This window comes from Staurois parvus, unplaced genomic scaffold, assembly GCF_062004578.1.
Source record: "Staurois parvus isolate SC_StPar_1 unplaced genomic scaffold, SC_StPar_1.0 ptg000385l, whole genome shotgun sequence".
NCBI classification, from domain to species: Eukaryota; Metazoa; Chordata; class Amphibia; order Anura; family Ranidae; genus Staurois; species Staurois parvus.
Genome location: NW_028318181.1, coordinates 1,718,329 through 1,742,027, shown reverse-complemented (window position 1 = coordinate 1,742,027; position 23,699 = coordinate 1,718,329). Strand labels below are relative to the sequence as shown.

At 41.7% G+C, this 23,699-nt stretch overlaps 1 long non-coding RNA gene across 9 annotated transcripts in view; it reads right to left on the bottom strand.

Annotated features, from left to right (window-relative positions):
• The window catches only part of LOC149455897 (uncharacterized), a 363,195-nt gene that overhangs the window by 231,233 nt on the left and 108,263 nt on the right, over positions 1 to 23,699 (bottom strand). Inside the window, exon 1 of one of the 9 annotated variants that reach the window (XR_016314017.1) lies at positions 8,131 to 8,963. The exons of the other annotated variants lie outside the window; for them this stretch is intronic. This is a non-coding gene — a long non-coding RNA (uncharacterized LOC149455897). Of the gene's footprint in view, positions 1 to 8,130; positions 8,964 to 23,699 lie in introns of those variants that run through there. 9 annotated transcript variants of the gene reach the window in all.

Here is a 23,699-nt window from a genome sequence, read left to right as displayed (position 1 = left end):
AGAACCAGGAGAGAGCAGAGTCTCTGAGGCCAAGAGAGTGGAGTTTTTTGAGGAGGAGGGGATGGTCAACTGTATCAAAAGCCTCTGAGACGTCAAGTAGTAAGAGTACGGAGTAGTGGCCATTGGTTTTAGCAGTTAGTAGATCATTAGTGAGTTTTAGTAAAGCAGTTTCAGTGGAGTGTAGAGAGCGAAAGCCAGACTGTAAAGGGTCAAGAAGGTTGTTGTCGGTGAGGTGGGAGCTCAGGTGATTGTAGACTAAGCGTTCTAGGAGTTTAGAGGTAAATGGCAGCAGGGAGATGGGTCTTAAGTTGTTCAGGTTGGTGGGGTCCAGGAAGGGCTTTTTAAGTATGGGAGTGACAGTCACATGCTTTAGAGGGGAGGGGAAGGCACCGTTAGAGAGGAAGAGATTGAAGATGTGAGTGAGGGAGCATTGGATGGAAGAAGAGGGTAACTGTAGTAGTTGTGAGGGGACAGGATCCAGGGGGCAGGTAGTGAGACGGGCTTCTGAGAAAACCTTAGTGACCTCTTCGGTAGTAGTGAGGTCAAAAGAGGAAAGTGTTGAGGGAGGTTTAGTATAACGTATGCTAAGTGGGATGGATGTCTGTGCAGTGGCGATGCCCCTATAAATTGCGTCAATCTTGTTTTTGAAATGATTTGCAATCTCGTGAGCAGTGAGTGAGGTACTGGGTGGAGGTGGAGAAAGTAGAGAGTTAAAAGTAGAGAAGAGACGACGAGGACTGGATGAGAAGGTATTAATAAGAGTGACAAAGTAGGCTTGTTTGGCAGCATGAAGGGAGGAATTGTATGTTAAGAAAGCAGATTTATATCGGGTGAATGCTTGGTGGGATTTGGATTTACACCACAATCGCTCCAGCGCATGACTATGTCGTTTAAGATTTTTGGTGTGGTCAGTCTGCCAAGGTTGTAATGGTCGGGGCCTGATGCTTTGTGTTGTTAGAGGAGCAACCGAGTCTAATGCGGATGAAAGCAAACTGTTGTAGACAGCAGTGGCCAGGTCAGGGCAGGACAGGGGAGAGATTCTGTCATAGAGTTGGTCAGTGGCAGAGTGGAAAGGAGCAGGGTTCAAGTTGTGAAGGTTTCTGCGGGTAATTGCCGTTTGGAGGGATAGGTGTGTGAAGGTGATGAGATTGTGATCAGAGAGAGGAAAGGGGGTGTTTGTGAGGTTGTAGGGAGTGCAAAGATGGAAGAAAACAAGGTCTAATGTATTCCCATTAAAGTGAGTGGAGGACTGTATACACTGTGCTAATGCAAAAGATGAGGTTATGTTGAAGAGTTGGGATGTTGCCGGGTTGTTGACATTAATAGGGATGTTAAAATCTCCAAGAATGATAGCGGGTAGTTCAGAGGAGAGAAAGTAGGGTAGCCAGGCGGAGAAATTGTCCAGAAAGCTGGACACCTGTCCAGGAGGCCGATAGATCACTGCGATCCTCAGAGAAATGGGAGAAAACAGCCGGATGCAGTGAGTCTCGAAAGAAGAGAAGGATAGAGAGAGAGGGTTAGGGAAGACTTGAAAGGTGCTCAGTGGGGATAGAAGCAAACCAACCCCACCACCTTTCTGACCACTGGGTCTGGGTAGTGTGTGGGGAACTGTGTAAAATGCTTCTGCAAAATCCAAGTACTGTATACCACAGCCACCCCTCTGTACAAGGTTTTGCTTACCTCCTCATAAAAAGAAATCAGATTTGTTTGACAACTTCTGTCTTTCATGAATCCATGCTGTCTGTTGCTTAAAATATTTTTTTCCAGCAAGAACTCATCTATGTGGTCTTTTAATAAACTCTCCATTATCTTCCCAACTATAGAAGTTAAACTAACAGGTCTATAATTACTTGTTAAAGATTTTGTCCCCTTTTTAAATATAGGCACCACATTGGCCTTACGCCAATCCAGTGGTACTATGTCAGTCATTAAAGAGTCCCTAAAAATGAGAAACAATGGCTTTGAAATGACAGAGCTCAATTCTTTAAGGACCCGTGGGTGTATGCCATCTAGTCCAGGTGCTTTATTTACCTTTATTCTGTCTAAATATTTTTGGATCATATCAATTGTAAGCCAATGTGGATCATCTGGAGCTGTGTCAATACCATGTCCATTATGGACAAGAGCTCCCCCATGCTCCTTTGTATACACAGAGCTTAAGCAGGTATTTAATAAATTTGCTTTCTCTTTGTCCCCAGTCACCCACTCTCATTATTTTATAAAGGGCCTACATGCTCGGACCGAACCTTTTTTCTATTAATATATTTTGAAGAATTTTTCGGGTTTATCCTGCTATCTTTTGCAATCTGTCGTTTTTTTTTTCAATTTTTTGCGGCCTTGATTTTCTTTTTTGTATATTCTGTTATATTCTTTGTAATGTTTAAACGATGATAGCGTTCCTTCATTTTAACATTTCATAAAAGCTCTTTTCTTATTATTTATTGCTTTTTTAACTTTGGCCGTAAGTTACATAGGTTTGATTTTTAGCCTTTTAAACTTGTTGCTCATGGGAATATATTTTGCAGTCTGTTCACATGCAGTCTTTTTGAAGAACTCCCATGTCTGTGTTGTGTTCATCGATGCTAATATTCCCTCCCAGTCTAATTCTTGGAGAGCAGCTCTTAGCCTTGGAAAAATTAGCTTTCTTAAAGTTGAGTGTTTTTATTTTCCCATATATGCTTGTTGTTTACAGCTAACAATAAATGAAATCATGAAAATGTTGAACTAGATAGTGTGGGATTTTCAGGGTGCAAATTTACAATGATAAACACATTTAAAAACCACAATAAATTTTATTTAATCTTACAAAAAAAGGGGAAAGAAAAAGAGAAAATAATTACAATACTGTAAAAACAAAAATTGAAGCTTGGCTGTATTGTTGCAGTAATTCCCTACATGTTTCGCCGAACAAGGGCTTCTTCAGGGGAGAGAGAGAAAATCTTCAATCGCAATACAGTCTACAATATATCAAAAAGAATATACATAAACAACGGAGTTATGACATACATCCACACAATGAACATGTTTTTTGTGATTTTACAATTTCTTTTATCCTGCCTATCCATCACCCCACAGTAAGGACCGATTAAAAAAAGTTGTTATATTTTAATACTATGCTTATGAAATGATAAACATAAATGCTATAATATTTTGCTTAGTCTGTACATTTTTTATCTATTGTAATAAAATTAAAGAATAAATGCTATTATTTGCTAGAAAATTATTCTGATTTAGGAACCCACCTTGCTCACTCGGATGTTACTTACAATCTCTAGTGTTTGTAACTTATGCCATAATGCGTCCCTAGGTGCAATTGTACGGACGCCCAGGGCGTAGCTGCACCTGAAGATTCCTTTTCCGATGTGCTTGCCTAAACACAACTTGCAAACCATAATTCCGGACCCCTTTTACTTAGATTTGGAATTGTTGTCTTTTAGGCTTAATTATTTTTTGTTTGGATTGGACCAAAACAGGCTTATATAGAAATGATTGGATGTCTTCCTTACATGGTATAAATGGATTTGTTTTTTTTGTTTGTATTTCTTTTCTTCAGCTGTCCTGCTTAGGTGTTGCTCCTATTAAGAGATCTGGCTGTGTTTTTGTCGGCTTCAGTTTGTGCATGCGCAATAGAGACCTCACGCATGCACAGTTGTATGTCTGACTTCTGCACCCGGCCTGTGACGTCACAAGTCGGCCGGCGTGGAAGGTATAAATTATGGCGGGAATAAAGATATGGTACTTTGGCTAATCAACTGTGCACATGTAGGATCTCTTGAGACGTTTTGAGACCCCCTGGAGGTAATTTGAGAGACTTGTGTTGAGGGGAGGGCTTCAGGAAAATGGTGACTGCTCAGTCACCTGGGTGATTCTGTACACTGCATTGTTTCGAGTACTGTTTGATTTTTACAGCTAATATTCTATGAACTTGTGACCTCTCCTGACATCTAGTGGCTGAATTGTATATTAACAATTTGAGTCAAAAACTGTTTTTTTGCTTCCTCTATTGCCTGAATTGTGATAATTTAAAGGTAAATTCATTTTTCATTTATTTTTTAATTATTTCAATGACTTGACATCACACCTGGTGTTCTCTCTCCCTCTATCTGATTCTTTTTTTGCCCCATCTGGTAGAAATGTAATTATTAATTTTCGCTTATTTATACCTATGTTTGGATGGATATTTGATCCCTATTATATCCTCTACAATTGCACGGATGCATAGGCCAACTAAGTTCTTTGATAGTGCATTTTCATATGCGGTAGTAGCTCCGTGAACCTGACATCTAGGGTGACCCGGCGTGTTCTTTTATACTTTTGATTATTATGTTCATTGTGTGGATGTATGTCATAACTCCGTTGTTTATGTATATTCTTTTTGATATATTGTAGACTGTATCGTGGTTGAAGCTTTTCTCTCTCTCTCACACCTGAAGAAGCCCTTGTTGGGTGAAACATGTAGGGAATTACTGCAACAATACAGCCAAGCTTCAATTTTTGTTTTTTACAGTATTGTAATTATTTACTCTTCTTCTTTTCCCTTTTTTTTGTAAGATTAAATAAAATTTATTGTGGTTTTTAAATGTGTTTATCATTGTAAATTTGCACCCTGAAAATCCCACACTATCTAGTTCAACGTTTTCAAATTCCAGGGATGTGGTGCAATTTATTATCTTGTCACTCACTCACCACATCCTAACAATAAATGAAATCATGTTATAGTCACTGCTGCCCAGATGTTCTTTTATATGGACATTAGTAATAAGCTCTGCATGGTTTGAGATTACCAGGTCCAGCAGAGCACCATTCCAAGTTGGGGCTTCTATGAATTGTACCATAAAATTGTCCTGTAGTAGGATGATAAATGTTTGCCCTTTTACTGTTCCTGCAGTACCATTACTCCAGTCAATTTCCTGGTAGTTAAAATCCCCCATTATTATCACTGTCCCAGCCCTTGCAGCCCTTTCAATCTGTGCAAGGAGCTGAGTCTCCACCTCCTCATTAACATTGGGAGGCCTATAACAAACTCCAATGATTACCTTTGTAGTACACACCCCCATATGCAGTTCCACCCATGATGCTTCAGCCTCATCACACTCTCCATCAACTAGGTCCTCTTTCACACTCGCTCTGAGATCACTTCGCACATAGAGACAGACACCACCACCTTTCCTTTTTACCATCTCTCCCCGAAAGAGAACATCGTCAGGAATATTAATGGCCCAGTCATGTAAAGAATGAAGCCAGGATTCAGCAATACCAATCAAATCATAGTTCTCTTCATGTACCAAAGCTTACAGCCAGGGCTGCTGATAAGGGGGTACCACCGGGCCTCCTGTAGGGGGCCTGGGCTCTGCCACAGAAAAGGGGGGCCCAGACAGCAGCTTCAGGCTTCATGTAGGATCACATGTACAGTCAGTGCATACACACTGTTCCCCTGTGTACATGGCTCCCGGGTGGTGGTAACATTATTCCTGGGCTGAGGGGGCTCCATCAGTTCATCCTGAGGGTTGGGAGACAAGGGGGACTTTTATTTCTTTTTCGGGCACCTGCGGACCCAGCAGCAGCAGAAGTCACAGGAACGGTACAGTAATTACATGACACAATACACACCTTTCCCTGTGCCCTGACCATTGCCTAGACTATGTTCAATTATACAGCAGGGAGCAGCCAAATGAGATCATCATTGTCATGATGATAGTCACACAGTACAGGTGCTTTGAGCCACAGCACCTGTACTATGATTATCATGATAATCGTGATGATTGATGAGCCCTGGTTTACACTGGAACCGTTCAAATCACTGCGACTCATGTCACAGCGACTTTGAAAAAGGTTCCTGCACTAATTTTTTCCGATTTCATTGCGACTTGCATTGACTGGTAAATGGAGTCGCAAGCCGCAGTAAAATCCTAGGTACAAATCTCTCTGATCTGTGGCTTTGAAATCACACTGAAGTAGCACAATTTCAAAGCCACAGTGGTGTGAGTCAGGGCTGAAGATAGGACAGTCAGATGCATCCTTAAGCCAGCCATAGATGTTGATGGGGGAATTGATCGATTTTTGCAAAATTTGCATCATGTATGGCCTGCCTATAACAGGCTGGGGAAAATAACTATCCTTAAAGACAAAGCTGCATATTTTTTTAGGTGGGTAGGCGGGGTAAGGGGGGTGGGGCAGGGTTGGGGTTTTGGGGCCCCATCAGGTAGGCTGTATGGAGCCCCATGATTGCTAACAGCAGCCCTGCTTCCAACTCACCTATTTTGCTTGGCAGACTTCTGGCATTGGTGAACAAATACTTTAATTCTTTTAAACCTTTTGCACGCGTATGTTGCATGTTTTTTATTTTTCTACAAATGGTACCAGTTCCAATGGTTGTTTGCAACATGGGAACCTTCTTATCATCTGCCATAGCCCTCCCCTCATCTTTCAACATTCCACCCACCAATAAGGACTGACCCCTGCCTGATCTGTCTACCCCATTCTAATCCAATTCTCCCTCCCCCCTCGATCCTAGTTTATATACTCCTCCAGCCTTCCCATAAGCCTCTCCCCCAGCACAGCAGACCCCCTTACATTTAGGTGCAAACCATCTCTAGCATATAGGTTGCACCCCAATGAAAAGGTTGTTTGTAACATTGGAATCTTCCTACTTCACAAAAGTACATAAAATGTCAATTTGCAGTGAACAACAGTGCAAATATCAATATTTAAGCTATAAACATATAGCTAGTGCAATTAGCAATCTGTTTAAGTTATATGAAAAGTGAAAAAAACATATTTTTCCATTTCCATGAAGGTCAGGTTGATATAACACAGCAGTGTTGTCACCTTCATCCATCTGGAGAGATTTTCCTTCAATTTCAGTCCCATAGCCAATTAGCCATCACCACAGAAATAGAAGGGAAATCCCAGGATGAAGAGAGCAAAAATCCCCTCAATTTCTGTTCTGAACTTGGTGGAAAAGTGAACAGGGCAAATGGAGGGTATTTCTCCCCAGCAGGAGCACAGAGACAACATTAAAAACTGACATATCAGTTACCAAAGAGACAGTAATGCTAATGCTTGGTTAAAAAAAAATGTGTTCAAAGAGCTTGCTGCAGTTTTCAGTATGACAGGTGTCCTCGTGTGATGGTTTCCCCTCACCACCCGTTCCAGTAAAAACTGCTGCAATAGACCAATTTCCACAGAACTAATTAATTAAGGTGCGGGGGGGGGGGGTTATTGATATAACAGGGAACCTGTATATCAGTGCACCCCTTACTAGTGGTTCACCAAAATTAAAATTCTGGTGCCGAAACCAAAACTTCATAATGCACTTGGCCGAAAACCGAAATGCGCAGTTTTTAAATATGAATATATATATATATTTTTAAAATACACTTTGGTTAAAAAAAAAATTCAAAAAAAAAACCCAATATATGCCCCAATTTCTTGTAAAATAAGAAAGAGGATGTTATGGCAAGTAACTAGATACCCAACATGTCACGCTTTAAAATTGTGCACGCTCGTGGAATGGTGTGAAACTGCAGTACTTAAAAATCTTGATGGGTGATGCTTTAAAAATTTGTACAGGTTAGCAGTGTAAAGTTACAGAGGAGGTCTGGTGTGAGTATTATTGCTCTTGCTCTGACGTAAGTGGCAATACCTCACATGTGTGGTTTGAACACCATTTACATACGTGGGCATGGCCTATGTATGCGTTCACCACTACATGTAAGCACGGGGGATGGGGGCACTTTAAACTTTTTTTTAAAATTAATTTAATGGGGGTCAATAAGACTCCACATCTCTCCTCTGCAATGTAAAGCATTCGATAAAAAAAAAGCATTGATCTAGTGCCTTAGAAAAAAAAAAATGGCTGGAAAGGGAAGTGACATCGCTGCGGACCTCCAAGGGCATAGAGATGCGTGGCAGCCATTTCTCCTTCACTCATCTCTATGCCCAGCGCTGAGATCGATGGTTTCTCAGGTAAGGCTGAGAACTACCGAGCGGCAGCGGGCGGCGGCGAGAGGCAGGGTTTTTTCGGCACCTGTATCGGTGCTTATTTTTCATTTCGGCCAACAGCCGAAAGGAGTGTTTTCGGCTGAAACGTTTCGGCCACCGAAATTTTGGTGCATCCCTACCCCTTACCTAACTCAATTCAGTCCCTCCTTACATCAGTGACCCCCCTCAGACTGGACTGGTAGCACTGTCAATGACCTCCTCTCAGATGCTCAAAGTAGGGTTCAGTGAGATGATCCTCTCCGGACTCCAGCTTGGCAGCTCTGGTTCTCTGGTTCCATTGGATATTCTCTCCACAGTCAACATATATCTGACTCCTCCTGTGACCCCTGTGCTAGCAACGTTCTCGCTCTTGACTCCTCTCCAGGCTCCTCTTCAGAGATTGCAGACATCATACAAGAATTGGTCAGAGATTGCAGACATGATACAAGAGATATTCGAAAACTGTGGACATGATACAAGAGATGGTCAGAGATTATGGACATGATACAGAAGACGGTTAGTGAATGTGGACACGATACAAGAAATAGTTAGAGATTGTGGACATGAAACAGGACATGGTTAAAGGCTGCAGATAGGATACAAGAGATCATAGAAACATGTGCAAAAATATATATACTTTGAAATGTAAGGGCACCTACGTCCAAAGCCTGTTATACAAAGGACATTTTTTGGTTGAGGCCGAAAGTACTTTATTACAATGTTAAAATACAAGCATTTACAAACATGTACCAATAATATGCCCACACAATTTTCATAATTCTTTCATAACGGGACTAATGTTACTGAAAACGAATACAAAACGCCAGAGAGTACAATCTAGAGCATAAAAATTACCCACTTCTTCTCAACATGTTTTGCAGTTATTCCATTTTTTCAGGAGAAAACAGAGAGCAGAACATCTGAAAAATGAATGAATACAACATAATACATGCATATAATACTATATCTACAATATACACATGAACCCAGTTTTTAAGTGGGGCACCTAGGCTTACCCAGACAGGAAACCAGCTACTGAAGAGCTGGGGCATAGATAAGGGGGGGTCATGGTGGTCTGAACCCCCCCAGAGCAGTGTTACTGACTGTCATATCAGAGGGGTGAAACCTAGGGCCGGACGCCAGATTGACTCCACCGCTGTCACTAACATAACAGAGCAAAGCCAGCAGCGCTGAATAGAGGGTGGGATCTGCCTGGGTTAACTTTCCAGGTTAGCCATCAAGTGACCGTTTACTACAATATGCCTGACAACACCTTGACATGGGTCACTAACCTTTTTTGTCGCATTGCCGCAGTAAAGGCTTCTTTCTGGCAACTTGACCATGCACCTAATTTTTTCAAGTATTGTCATATTGTGCTCCATCAAACACACCATCTTTTCCAAGAGCAGCCTGTATTTGAGGTTGCTTGTGGGTTTTTCTTTGTATCCCAAATAATGCTTCTGACAGTTGTGGCTGCAATTTTTCTTGGTCTACCTGACCTTGGCTTAGTATCAAGTGATCCTCAAACTTTCCACTTCTTAATAAGTGATTGAACAGTACTGATTTGCATATCCAAGGCTTTGGATATCTTTTAATATCCTTTTCCATCTTTATAAAGTGTCTTTACCTTGTTATGCTGGTTTTTTGACAGTTCTGTTCTGCTTCCCATGACTTAGTATCTCGCCTGCTCAGTGCTTCCACATAAGAGCTAACAAACTCAGTGACTATTATACACAGACACTAACTGCAATTTAAAAAGTCACAGATATGGGAAATGAACCTTTATTTGCCATTTTAACCAGTGTGTGTCACCTCGTGTGTCTATACAAAGGCCATTCCATGGTATGTAAACTTTTGATCAGGGCAACTTGGGTGATTTCTGTTATCATTATGATTTAAAAATGAACCAAACAACTATGTGATAACTAGAAAAGCTACAATTTCTGGGGAAATTGTGTGAAGTGTTCTTGCCTCCACCAGTAGTCTACAACTGGAGTGGACGGAGTAACTGGGTGGAGTGGCTTGTCACTCTGCTGCCTGCTCACACACCTGGGTTCCTATGGCAACTCACTCTACAGCAAGGGCAGAGAAGAGCGGTAAAAAACAAACTGCTCCAACTTGCTCACTTCACTGGCGGTTGCCATCTTCAAATGCATCTTTGATGCATAGTATGTCTCTGAAATATGAAATATTAAAAATGAAGGCACAGTCGCAGTTTAGAAATTGCCCTTCAAATTTGAGGTGGTTAGAGTGGAGTTTCAATGAATGTCAATGGGCGGCGTGAGTTGCAAACAAATGGTCATATTGTAAAAACTATCAGGACTATGGCTTAGCCGTGGACATTTTTAGTGGCAGCAGTGATAGCTGAACGTTTTGATATAAGATTTGTGTAGGTGGGCTTGAAAATGAGGGAGTGATGGCAGTTTAGAAATCATGTCCTGATTTTTCAGCTCCCACTCTAGTTTTGAACATTCCGCCATTCATTCCTATGGGACCAATTTCACCACAAAAACGCCGATATTTCGTGAACCATTTGTCGAATCGTTCCACAAAGTAATAGCACACCAATCGGGAACAATTCGCACGTTTCGGTATATTACTGTCTATGTAGTGTAAAAACTGTGGGAGGAGTTAGGGTGGTAAATTTGGCTATTATAATAATAGGAATATATATGTGAGATAACAGTAAGTGGTCTTGCCATGCAAGAACACTTAATAAATGGCTTCATATGATTACTATCCTTAAATAAAAGACTTCTTTTGGCATGATCAGTCATATTTTCAATATCAATTCAAAAATTTCACGATGTCTGCCAGGGTATGCAAACTTTTGAGCACAATTGTATATGTTTTAGCATCTAGATCAGGACAACCTGCAGATCTCCAGCTACCAAAGTACCAGCTTGTCCACTTCACCCACACATTTGGTCTCCTGGTCATAGTGGGTACATCCCACATCAGAGACCAATGTCTATAGTTAGTGTCATCGTAAACATTCAATGACACTTAAGGTGACTAATGGATTAGTGATTTCTGTTATCATTATGATTTAAAAAGGAGCCAAATAACTATGAGAAAATAAATGGCTTCATATGATCACTATCCTTAAATAGAAGACAATTATTTGGCATAATCAGTCATATTTTCAATATCAATGCCCAAATTTCACAATTTCTGCCAGGGGATGCAAACTTTTGAGCACAACCGTATATAATAATACTCAATCTGTGGCTACAAAAAATTTAGGAACTCTTGAAAGAGGAACTGCAGCCTATCTAGCTAAAGTTTTTTTATTTCTAGTCTATATGACCTGGCAGAGGCCCATGGCACGTCTATGCATGTGCAAAACTCTGCGAGACTCCATTGTATGCATGGAAATACCTGTATGTCTCTGTCTGGCCCCAGAGACTGGCAAGGACCTACTGCTTTCCAGACATGAATTTGGGTTTTGTGGGATTGCACAAATGTGTACACACGCTGCAGCTCTCTGCCATGCGTTATAGACTTGACAGAGATCCCCATCATATCTTCGCCCATGTAAACTATATGTAGATATCCTACTTCATATGTCATCCTCGCCTAGGTGAGCATACAAGCTTTGAAAGGACGGGTTTCTCCCATTTAGTTTGCTCTTTTAATTAGGCTGGCCATACATTATACAATTTTCTTGAGAATTTTGCTTTAGATTTACCAAAAACCATAGAATATGAGGTCAAACCTGAAAAACACTTTCAACTGTATCCAATTAGGCAGGCCCTTGCTTTACATAGTGGAAGTTAAATCTAAAGGAAAATGGGCAGAAATTGGACAGAAAATTGTATAGTGTATGGCCAGCCTTATAATGTCCTCCAAAAAGCCAGCAATATATCCAGAGCATATATTGAGAGATACCTGAACCCAGATGTCTGTTCACGTCTGAATGATGTGTCCTGCATTTACTGACAGTCGCATCCACCAGAATACAGCTATTGGGTTTCTAGGGGACATGTTTGAACACAAGTTTCCAGTGGTACATTAGGATTTTTAAAAAGGTCTTTGGACCAAAATATTTCTTAAATCTGGTGGACATAAAGTTACTTGCAAAGGAGTCGTGTGGGTACACACATGTGCGTTGCAGATTGAAGCTCAGATATCACAGCTAAGTGACACAGTAGTTGTTCAGCGGTTCAGGTTAGTTTTAGATCAGGTTCAGGTCAAGATTTTATCCTGTTCACAACTGATGACGTGTGGTTTAGAAACAGTTCCCATAGAATTCAATAGCCTGTTAATCCGCACCTGAACCAGACTGCACTGCTCAGAAATCGGACAGGACTCTTTTTCAATCCGCATTGAATCAGCACTGCCAGTGTACAGGACATACAGTATGTGAACAGGCACCATAGGAAGCAATGTTATTTCACTTGTCATGCAGATTGGATGTGGTTCAAACCGCATCCAATCTGCATATATGTGAACCAGTACAGTACATAAACAGTTGGGGACTGGGGATTGTAATTACCAAGAGCCCTTATGCAGCAGACCAATATAGAGTGCTGTTGGGACGTTTTAATATGGGAGTAGTGTAATGCACTAACATCACACTTCATTACTGTTCTGTTAACTATGATCCTGTTTTTTCCTCCTATGTGCCCAGCCCTTTCTATTAGTGTTGTCTTGGGTATTGACCTACTACATTTCAGCCATCTGTGCTATGTAAGGATTGCCCTGTGTACCTCCCTTCCCTTGAGCAATTTCCTTCCCCTTTAACCCACAGCTCCTTGCCTCTGGGTGCTGGGATTGCATCACTGCTCAAGCCTCTCTCTTGCTGACCTTCATTCATGCATTTCACCATATTCCTTTGAATAAGTATTTTGTTTCCTGTAGATGACACTGAAAGTCTGTATAAATTGCCCTTCATACGCACGTGTGTGTGTGTGTGTATATATATATATATATATATTTATTTTTTTTTTAAATACCAATCAGCAATAGGTAGGCAGCAAGTAAATCTGTTGTCCCTGAAATTGTTGTGTCGAAAGCAGAATAAACGGGCAGTGCAGTCTGTGGTGTGTGCAGCTGTGTATCCGCAGACCATCCAGAGTGCCCATGCTGACCCATGTCCACTGGCAAAAGCTCCTACAATGGGCAAAACAGCATCAGAACTGGATCACGGAGTAATGGAAGAAGGTGGCCTGTCTGATGAATCGCGTTTCCTTTTACATAGTAATGGGCTGTAAGTTCGACTCGAACATCGGCCATTCATGTGTTCTGCGAACACATGAATGGTAAGGGCATTTGGCAGGCTGTTCACCTGCCGGGTCCCACAATGCACTGCACTTTCACAGTGTATTGTGATTGGCCAAACAATGCAACTGACCACAGGTCGTCAGGTGCAATGTTTTGGCCAATCACATCACAATAGTTACCCCTAGCTCCGCCCGATTGTTCACATTTGACCGGCAAAGGACTTATTACAAACGTTTGTTTTTTTTATGTTAAAGGAATTTTTAAAAAGTCTGGTCTCTTTATTTTTTACTCAATTTAACCCTTTAGTGAATGGGTAGGGGTACAAGTACCCCTTACTCACTCACAAGGAGGGGGGCAGAATCATTATTTAAAGGGGTACCCTGATGGTAATGAGCTCCCCTGCCTGCAGACCCCCACAACCACTGGGTCAGGGTTGTGGGGAAGAGGCCCTTGTCCCCATCGGCATGGGGACACTGTCCTAATTTAAAAGGCATGTGGCCTAAAGGGCCTGGTATGGCTTTTAGGGGGAACCCCACGCACTTTTTAAAATATCTTTTACTGTAGAGTCCCTCCAAACCATCCTACCAGACGTAAAGGATTAGGTTTTTTTTCTAAATATTACATTTCACTTTTTTTTTGCTAAAGCAGGTTCTATACATTGTACAGATGTGAAAGTTTGCAGATAGTTTAAGAGAACCCCCCAGGCATGATATTTAAAGGTTTTTTTTTTTTTTTAACTGTAGGCAATGAAAAATGACTACCCCTTTAAAAATAATACTTTTGTAAGTTTTTTTTTTCACTGATTTATGTACCTCAGGACCGTACCCGAGTCCCCACACCCCTTTCATGGCCAATAACTTGTATATAAGCCTTCAAAATGGGCACTTTTGAATTTACAAGTTCGAGTCCCATAGACTTGCAATGAGTTCGAAATTCAGGGGGGGGTGTTCGGCCCATCACTATTTTTACATTGTGTGGATGGTTGGGTGCATGAATATAAACAAATAATACGGCGCTATATTAAAACAGGCGACTCAGTGATATATATCCCAAGTATGCAAATAGACTTGAACACAAATAACTGACATCAATGTGGGGTGAAGCGGACAACTAGGAAAATGACATACATAGAGGTGACATGAATAAATTGGTGAAATAGTGTCCTTATGTGTCACACAAACTCCATGCAGATGTGAATTGCAGTGTGCCAATCCTCTATAGCTGGGGTGCCCCCTCACCTTCCTGCCCAGGCCCCCAGGGACCAAAGAGCCTTGTGTAATAGATGGAATATTCCTCCAGATAGTAGATGGATCCCTCTTGCAATGGTGCAAATCCCTCCTCTTGGCTATAACATAAGCGGTGGATGAAGTCCGTGGTGTCTCTCCAGTGTATGGCCCTCCAGTATGGTCCCCAGTGAGGCAAAAGAGACTCGTATAGTGTAAAACCTTTTATTATAAAACAAAGAAGACTAAAAACTACTCACATAGACCTGAAAGCAAGCAAGCCTTTACACCACTCCAGGGGTGTACTGTGATTCGGAAACCGGAGCACCAAGATGGCGCCCGCGCCGGATATGACGTCAAGCCGTCGATCGTCAAAAGCTCCTCCCGCTGGCGTATCTACGCGTTACGTCACTCTCGCACGTGACTTGGTTGGGTGCATGTGTGTGTTGCATACCTGGGGAAGAAATGGCATCAGGATGCATTATGGGAAGAAGGCAAGCCAGCGGTGGCAGTGTGATGTTTTGGAAAATGTTATGGGAAGCCTTGGGTGCTGCCTTTTCATGTGGATATTACTTGACACATACCAGATAGAGAGAAAACATGTGGCGCACACACCTAGTGCATTATCCAAGGTTTATTGTAGGAATGAAATAATAAAAATATACTCACAGACGAAGCATGTATCTAAAAAGCATAGAAAAATGACAATGGCCACAACGGCGGGCAAGGTGTTCTCACTGTCAGTGCGGTCAAATGGCTGACGCGTTTCGGGGACGAATCCCTTTCCTCAGAGCTGATGACCAACCTGTATGGAGGTCAAGTAGTAAATAACCAGGGCTAGATGCCTTGGGAGCAAAGCTCAACCTCCTCTACTTGTTATAAGATGAGGGGTTGGAGGGGGTTATTTAAAGTGCAATCTTTTGTAGTTTTTATAAACGCATATACATACATATATATATACGTATATATACCACCTTTCTAAGCATTGTTGCTGACCAAGTACACCCCTTCAGGGAAACTGTATTTTATAATGGCAGTGGCCTCTTTCAGCAGGATAATGTGCCCTGCCCCACTGCAAAAATGGTTCAAGAATGCTTTGAGGAATGCAATCAGTTAAAGGTGCTGATTTGGCTTCCACATTCTACATATCTCGATCCAATCTAGCATATGTAGAATGTGCTGGAAAAATAAGTCTAATCCATTGAGGCCTCACCTCACAATTTACATAACTTAAAGGCTGTTACTGATGGCTTGGTGACAGATACCAAACTGTATTTTATAATGGCAGTGGCCTCTTTCAGCAGAATAAAGCGCCCCGCCCCACTGCAAAAATGGTTCAAGAAAGCTTTGAGGAATGCAATGAGTTCAAGGTGTTGATTTGGCTTCCAAATTCTGCAGATCTCGATCCAATCTAGCATCTGCAGGATGTGCTGGAAAACTAAGTATGATCCATGGAGGCCTCACCTCACAATGGGTCAGGGCTGTTTTGGTGACAAAAGGGGGAGCTATTCAACATTAGGTGGGTGGCCATCGAGATATACTTAAATAGACCATGCAAAATGAGCCACTTATCTAGTTTGCAGTACTGACATTTTACATGTTTAACCTGTCACATTAAGATTTAAAAATTTTGCTCTCATGAGATGACATACAAAACAGGGAAGTGGAAATTCCAGTAATTTGTGTTAGGTGCAGAATTTCAGTGCTGTTTTTAGTGCTCAAGGTGACTTTCGTTTTTTATCACATGCTGTATATATGTGCTACTATATGTGTGTTCTGCCTGACACACCCTCACACTTGTCATCTATTGTCTGTGCAGGTTTAAAAAATGTGGTCTTTGATATACAGTTGTGTTCAAATGTTTGTATACCCTGTCAGAAACTGAAATATTGGAATTGATATTGAAAATATGACTGATCATTCCAAAAAACAGTCTTTTATTAAAGGATAGTAATCATATGAAGCCATTTATTTTCACATAGTTGTTTGGCTCCTTTTTAAATCGTAATAACAGAAATCTAACAAATAGCCCTGATTAAAAGTTTCCATCCCTTGGAATGTTTGGCCTTGGTACAGACACACAAGGTGACACACACAGGTTAAAATGGCAATTAAAGGTTAATTTCCTACATCTGTGGCTTTTAAATTGCAATTATTATTATTATACAGTATTTATAAAGCGCCAATAGTTCGCTCAGCGCTGTACATTACAAAGGGGGACAGAACATGTGACAGAACAACAACAATACAATGCAAAACATGAGGGGATCAAGGGCCCTGCTCTTTCGAGCTTACAATCTAGGAGGGAGGGGATGGTGGCACAGGAGGAGATATCTGTGGGGGATGGGGTGGTAGGAAGAGTGGAGGAGGTTGGCAAGTTAGCAGGGGGTGGGGTAGGCTTCCCTGAAGAGGTGGGTTTTCAGGGTGCGCATAAAGGAGAGGAGAGTAGGTGATAATCTGATGGGTTGGGGCAGGGAGTTCCAGAGGATGGGTGAAACTCTGGAGAAGTCCTGGAGGTGGGCATGGAAGGAGGAGACCAGGGAACTAGAGAGAAGGAGGTCTTGTGAGGAGCGGAGTGTGCGCGCTGGGTGGTACTTGGATAGTAGGTCAGTGATGTAGTTCGGGGCAGTATGGTGGGCAGCTTTGTACGTCAGTGTTAGGATTTTGAATTTGATCTGTTGCGCAATCGGAAGCCAGTGGAGGGATCGGCAGAGGGGGGTGGCGGAAATGGAGCGGTTGGAAAGGTGAATGAGTCTGGCAGCCGTATTCAGGATCGACTGAAGCGGGGATAGCCAGCGACGAGGCAGGCCAGTAAGGAGGGAGTTGCAGTAGTCGAGTCGTGATATGATGAGGGAGTGGATGAGCTGTTTAGTGGTTTCTGGGGTTAGGAACGTGCGTATTTTGGCGATGTTGCGGAGGTGGAGTCTGCACGAGCTTGGTAAAGATTGGACTTGGGGCTGGAAGAATAGGTTGGAGTCCAGAATGACACCAAGTACTCTGGCCTGCGGGGCGGGTTTGATGGTGGCGTTGTTGGATGTGATGAAGAAGTCAATGGGGGGTGGTGTCAGGGCTGGGGGGAAGACAAGAAACTCTGTTTTGGAGAGGTTCAGTTTCAGGAAGTGGAGCGACATCCGGTCTGATATGTCGCTCAGTAGGTGTGTGATTCGGGCAGAGACTGAGGTGGTGAGGTGGGGGGTTGAGAGATAGATTTGTGTGTCGTCGGCATATAGGTGGTAGTTGAAGCCGTGAGAGTGTATGAGTTGGCCAAGGGAGGAGGTGTAGATGGAGAAGAGAAGGGGCCCGAGGACGGAGCCTTGAGGGACCCGAACAGAGAGGGGGAGTGAGGGGGAGGTGGTAGCATTATAGGTAACGCTGAAAGAGCATTGTGACAGGTAGGATGAGAGCCAGGAGGGAGCAGAATCTCTGAGGCCAAGAGAGTGTAGTTTTTTGAGGAGGAGGGGGTGGTCGACTGTGTCGAAGGCCGCAGAGAGGTCAAGGAGTAGGAGCACTGAATAGTGGCCATTAGCTTTGGCGGTTAGCAGGTCGTTGGAGAGTTTAAGTAGGGCAGTTTCGGTGGAGTGTAGGGGACAGAAGCCGGACTGTAGGGGATCGAGGAGGTTGTTGTTGTTGTTAGTTTCTGTTTATAAATAGTATTAGAGTTTGTAAGCTCTCACATGAATGCACTGAGCAGGCTAGATATTGAGCCATGGGGAGCAGAAAAGAACTGTCAAAAGACCTGCATAACAAGGTAATGGAACTTTATAAAGATGGAAAAAGATATAAAAGATATCCAAAGCCTTGAATATGACAGTCAGTACTGTTCAATCATTTATTAAGAAGTGGAAAATTCAGGGATCCCTTGATACCAAGCCAAGGTCAGGTAGACCAAAAAAAGATTGCAGACACAAGTGCCAGAAAAATTGTTTGGGATACAAAGAAAAACCCACAGGTAACCTCAGGAGGAATACAGGCTGCTTTGGAAAATTACGGCATGGTTGTTTTGGAGGAGCACACTACAATACTTGCACAAAAATTAGCTACATGGTCGAGTGGCCAGAAAGAAGCCATTACTGTATCAATGCCTCAAAAATGCCTGGTTACAATATCCCGACAACACCTTGATATGCCTCACCAGCCTTTTTTGTGGCATTGGCGCAGTACAGGCTTCTTTCTGGCCACTTGACAATGCAGCTCATTTTTGTCCAAGTATCTGTGTATTGTGCTCCTTCAAAACAACCACACCATCTTTTTCCAGATAAGCGTGTATTTCTCTTGAGGTTACTTGTAGGTTTTCCTTTAGAACTTGAACAATTCTTCCGGAAGCTGTGACTGCAATCTTTCTTGGTCTACTTGACCTTGGCTTGGTTTCAAAAGATCCCAAAACTTTTCAGTTCTTAATAAGTGATTGGACAGTACTGATAGGCATATTCAAGGCTTTGGATATCTTTTTATATCATTTTCCAGCATTATAAAGTTCCATTACCTTGTTACACAGGTCTTTTGACAGTTCTTTTCTGATCCCCATGGCTCAGTATCTAGCCTTCATCCACGTGAGAGCTAACAAACTCAGTGACATTTTATAAATAGGCATTAATTGCAATGTAAAAAGCCACGGATGTGGGAAATTAACCTTTAATTGCCATTTTTAACCTGTGTGTGTCACCTTTTGTGTCTGTACCAAGGGCAAACATTCCAGGGTATGTAAACTTCTGGTCAGGGCTATTTGGGTGATTTCTCATATCAATATGATTTAAAAAGGAGCCAAAACAACTATGTGATAATAAATGGCTTCATATGATCACTATCTTTAAATAAAAGACCGTTTAATAGCATGATTAGTCATATTTTCAATATCAATTCCAAAATTTCATGATTTTTGCCAGGGTATGCAAACTTTTGAGCACAACTATATATGGATTTCCTTTTGGCTACCTATACCTTGTATACTAGTTTCTGTGTTCTATGAAAGTGTTGCCAAACTGGAATGTAACTCCAGGCAATTTTATTTGTTTTCTGAAAGCAGAACTGGTGCATTTTTTTTTAACTTCAATGCTTTCTGGCATAATGTTTTGTTTAGATTTTTCAAATTATATTATACTATGGAAGGGTTTAAAATGTTGGATCCAGCATCATCATCTCATATATTTTCACTGCAATCCTGGTTTCTGCAGAATTAGTTATTTAACATTGTAAAAATACTGAATTAGTTAAAACTTCTCCTATAAAAGTGTTTTATAGTAATGTATGCAGTGAAAAGAAGTACCTTTATCAAAACTGGGGTTAATTTACTAAAGGCAGATATAATGGGCACTGCAAGTGCAGTTGCTCCAGAGCTTAGTAAATGAGGTACAGCTTGACTTAGCAAAGACTACCCAATCACAAGCAAGGAAAATTTAAAAAAAAAACTGCATTTTTGCTTTCACATGCTTGGATGATAGAAGTTTCCTCTCGTTTCAGAGCTTCCCCTCGGGTCTAGAGCAACTGCACTTGCAGGGCACAGTATATTTGCCTTTAGTAAATCAACCGCTTAAATCTCTATGGCCGCATAATAAAAAGAATATGAATGTTCTTGAATATTCTTTGTCCACCAACCCCTCCCCACCCGTAATTACTGCCAAATACATTTTTATATGGTGAACACCGGTGCCAGTACATATTGACCGTTTGGTGACCACTGAATGCACCTTGAAGGTATCTTTAAAATTTTTTTACCAATCCATTAGTCACCTTAAGCGTCATTGAATGTTCATGATGACACCAACTATAGACAGCATTGGTCTCTAATGTGGAATGGACCCACTATGACCAGGAGACCAAATGTGTGGGTGAAGTGGACAAGCTGGGACTTTGGTAGCTGGAGATCTGCAGGTTGTCCTGATCTAGATGCTAAAACATATACAGTTGTAATCAAAAGTTTGCATACCCTGGCAGACATCGTGACATTTTTTAATTGACTAATATGCCAAAAAGACAGTCTTTTATTTAACCTCCCTAGCGGTATTCCCAAGTGTAGCTCGGGGTAAAATGTCAGTACCAAAAGCGGAAACCCCGAGCTACACTCGGGCTTACCATGCGGCGCTGCATAGGGAGTCCCTGCAGAGCTTACCTTGTCCTTCGCTCCCACGATGTGTCCCCTGCAGCATCCCCGGCCATCTCCTCTGGCCGATGCCGGCATCCGGCTTCTGTGTTCCGGTCCCTGTGACGTCGGGACGTACGGGTGCCGGCGGGAAATTTGAAAATTTTTAAAAATGTCATTTTTTTCCAAACAAATTTTACATAGTAAAACATTGCTGTTTCAACCCATTTCACATACATATTGTCCCTAGTGCTTTGTCCTGTGCCCTGCTTGCATTTTGTCTGTTCTTTCTGCCTGGAAACTGAGAAACGTCCATGGCGTCCAAAAAGCGTCCTTTTAGGTCAAAAGCGGGTTTAGATCAGCTAGAGAACAGCGATAGTAAATCAGAACCACTTGCAAAATTGAGTGATGATTCGTGGGGAAATTCGTCATCAGACACTGAAAACGATTTTGCGACTTTGCTCAGCAATGTGCAAACTTGGCGCTTTATTTCAAATTTCAGTGTTTTCGGTTTGATTATATTATTGAATTAAATGTATTATTATTATATTATTATTTTTTATGATTATTTATTAAATTATAATTTATGATTTCGTGTTTCAAATTTTATCCTACCCGGGATGTTTAATAGACTCTTGTTCGGACAGATTTCAGTGAGTTATTCCTAAAAATTACAGCCTAAAATAAAAAAAACGACATATTTCCATGCAAAATAATGGTACCGCTTTCAGCACCAAAATCTGAAATAATCATACCGCTAGGGAGGTTAAGGATAGTGATCATATGAAGCCATTTATTATCACATAGTTGTTTGGATCCTTTTTAAATCATAATAACATAAATCACCCAAATAGCCATGATCAAAAGTTTACATACCCTGGAATGTTTGGTCTTGGTACAGACACACAAAGTGACACACACAGGTTAGAATGGCAATTAAATTTAATTTCCTACATCTGTGTCTTTTTAAATTGCAATTAGGCTAGGTTCACATATGTGCGGGTGGTGCCGCTGCGGATCTGCACAAAAATCCGTGCAGCCGCACTACCCACACAGAAGAATGGGGACCCACGGGCGGATACCATTAATTCTAATGGCACGCAGCCCGCACTGGAAATCGCAACCGCACTGGGAACCGAGGTTCCCATGCGGGCTGCGGTTTCCAAAGAAGTACAGGGACTTCTTCCCTGCGTGTCCCAGGGCACGGGATTCCATTCAAATGAATGGGCTCTCGAGCCCGTGCAAAAGACAGCCCACAGGAACGTGGATTTGTGAACCAAGGGTAAGTGTCTGTGTATAAATAATCAGTTTGTTAGCTCTTATGTGGATGACCTGAGCAAGCTAGATACTGAGCCATGGGGATCAGAAAAGATCTGTTAAAAGACCTGCATAACAAGGTAATGGAATGTTATAAAGATGGAAAAGGAAATAAAAAGAAGTCCAAAGCCTTGAATATGCCCCATCATCTTCTGGGACCTGTCACGTGCCACACAAGACTTCGGGGAGGGAGGACAACTACCGCTTACGATCGCCTAGGCAATCGCAGTGGAAGTGGGTACCTGTCAAATTCGGGTACCCATTCCACTGACCCCCCCCTCTCCCCAAAGGTGTCAATCCTTAATGGGAAGTGGGGGACCAATCTTTAAAGCGGAACTTCCCCTTAAGATGCTGGATCTTATATTTCTTTCTCTAAATTCATATTAAGAGACAGACCTTATATGCTTACTGCCTTCATATCCAGCGGACTACACAATAGCAGCACTTTTTCGTGGATTGAAGTGCATTGCATCAAGTTAGGCAGAGCACTCATTGGCTGTAAAACACCTCAACACCTGAAAATGTTGGTCCTGCTGTATTTTATACTGCAGTGCACACTGAGGAGAAAGTGGGGGTAAAACAAGCCTCATCATTGGTGTTCATAGCAGTAATAGTAATTGCCCACATTGATGTCAATTGATAAAGTAATGTCCCCCTGCATTGCTGTCTGTGACTGCAATAATTACACCTATATTGGTGATCAGTATTGTGCTATTTAAACCCCCTTCATTGGTGGTCAGTGGCAGTTTTACTTAACTTGTTTCCTCCTTGTTCATTGTCATTCAATTTAGCCATTAGCCGCCCGGCCTATAGCCATTTGGCGGTCGCAAAAATGCTGCAGCCTTCCGGGTGCACGCCATTTGGCGTGCTCCCGCACATGCGCAGTTCGCGCGGTTGCAGAGCCACGCAGCGGTGCGATCTGTCACCGGCCGTGTGCCTCGGACACGGCCGATGACAGATCTGAGTACCGGCCCCGTTGCCGGTACCATGTGACCTGCTGTGACTAATCACAGCAGGTCACATGACAGTTGTATACAATGGATGGCTTCATTCATGCCATCCATTGTATACTAGTGCCTAGCTGTGAATGGTCACAGCAGGTCACATGCACATGTCATGTGATTAGCTGTGGCCAAATCACAGCTAAGCACAAAAAAAAAAACCTGAATGAATCGATTTCATTCAGGTAAATGCTTGCTTATAGCAAAGTAATTCTTTGCTATAAGCAAATTCTATAAAAAAAAAAAAAAATCTGATCACTTCCCCAAAGTAGTACAATGTTACTTTGGTAACATTGTACTACTTTGGTCATAGTAAAATATGAAAAAAAAATCTTAAAAAAAAAAAAAAAAAAATTTAATTAAAAATAATAAAAAAATAAAAAAAAAATATATATATTTTTTTTTCATACTGTCACCAGTCAGTGTCCCTGTTCACCGCCATGTCAGTTATATGATGACGCTGTACTGCACTGGTGACAGTATGTAAAAAAAAAAAAATAGTGAAAATAATTTTTTCATTTTTCAAAAAATTATGAAAATAAAATACAACTTCAAAAAACTCGCCATTCCTCTTATGAAGTACGTCGGACTGTCTACTCTGCAAAAAGGGGTCATTTGGGGGATATCTGTACTATTATGACATTCTTGGACCTCAAGAAATTAGATTGGCTGTCAGTACTTCAGGACTGATCAATTTTCAGATCTATACCGTAGTTTGTGAACGCTATAACTTTCCTACAAACTAAATAATACATCTTAATTTGGGTTATTTTCACCAAAGACATGTAGCAGAATACATCTCGGCCTAAATTTATGAAGAACAATTATTTATTTGTAAACTTTTATAACAGAAACAAAGAAAAACGTGGGTTT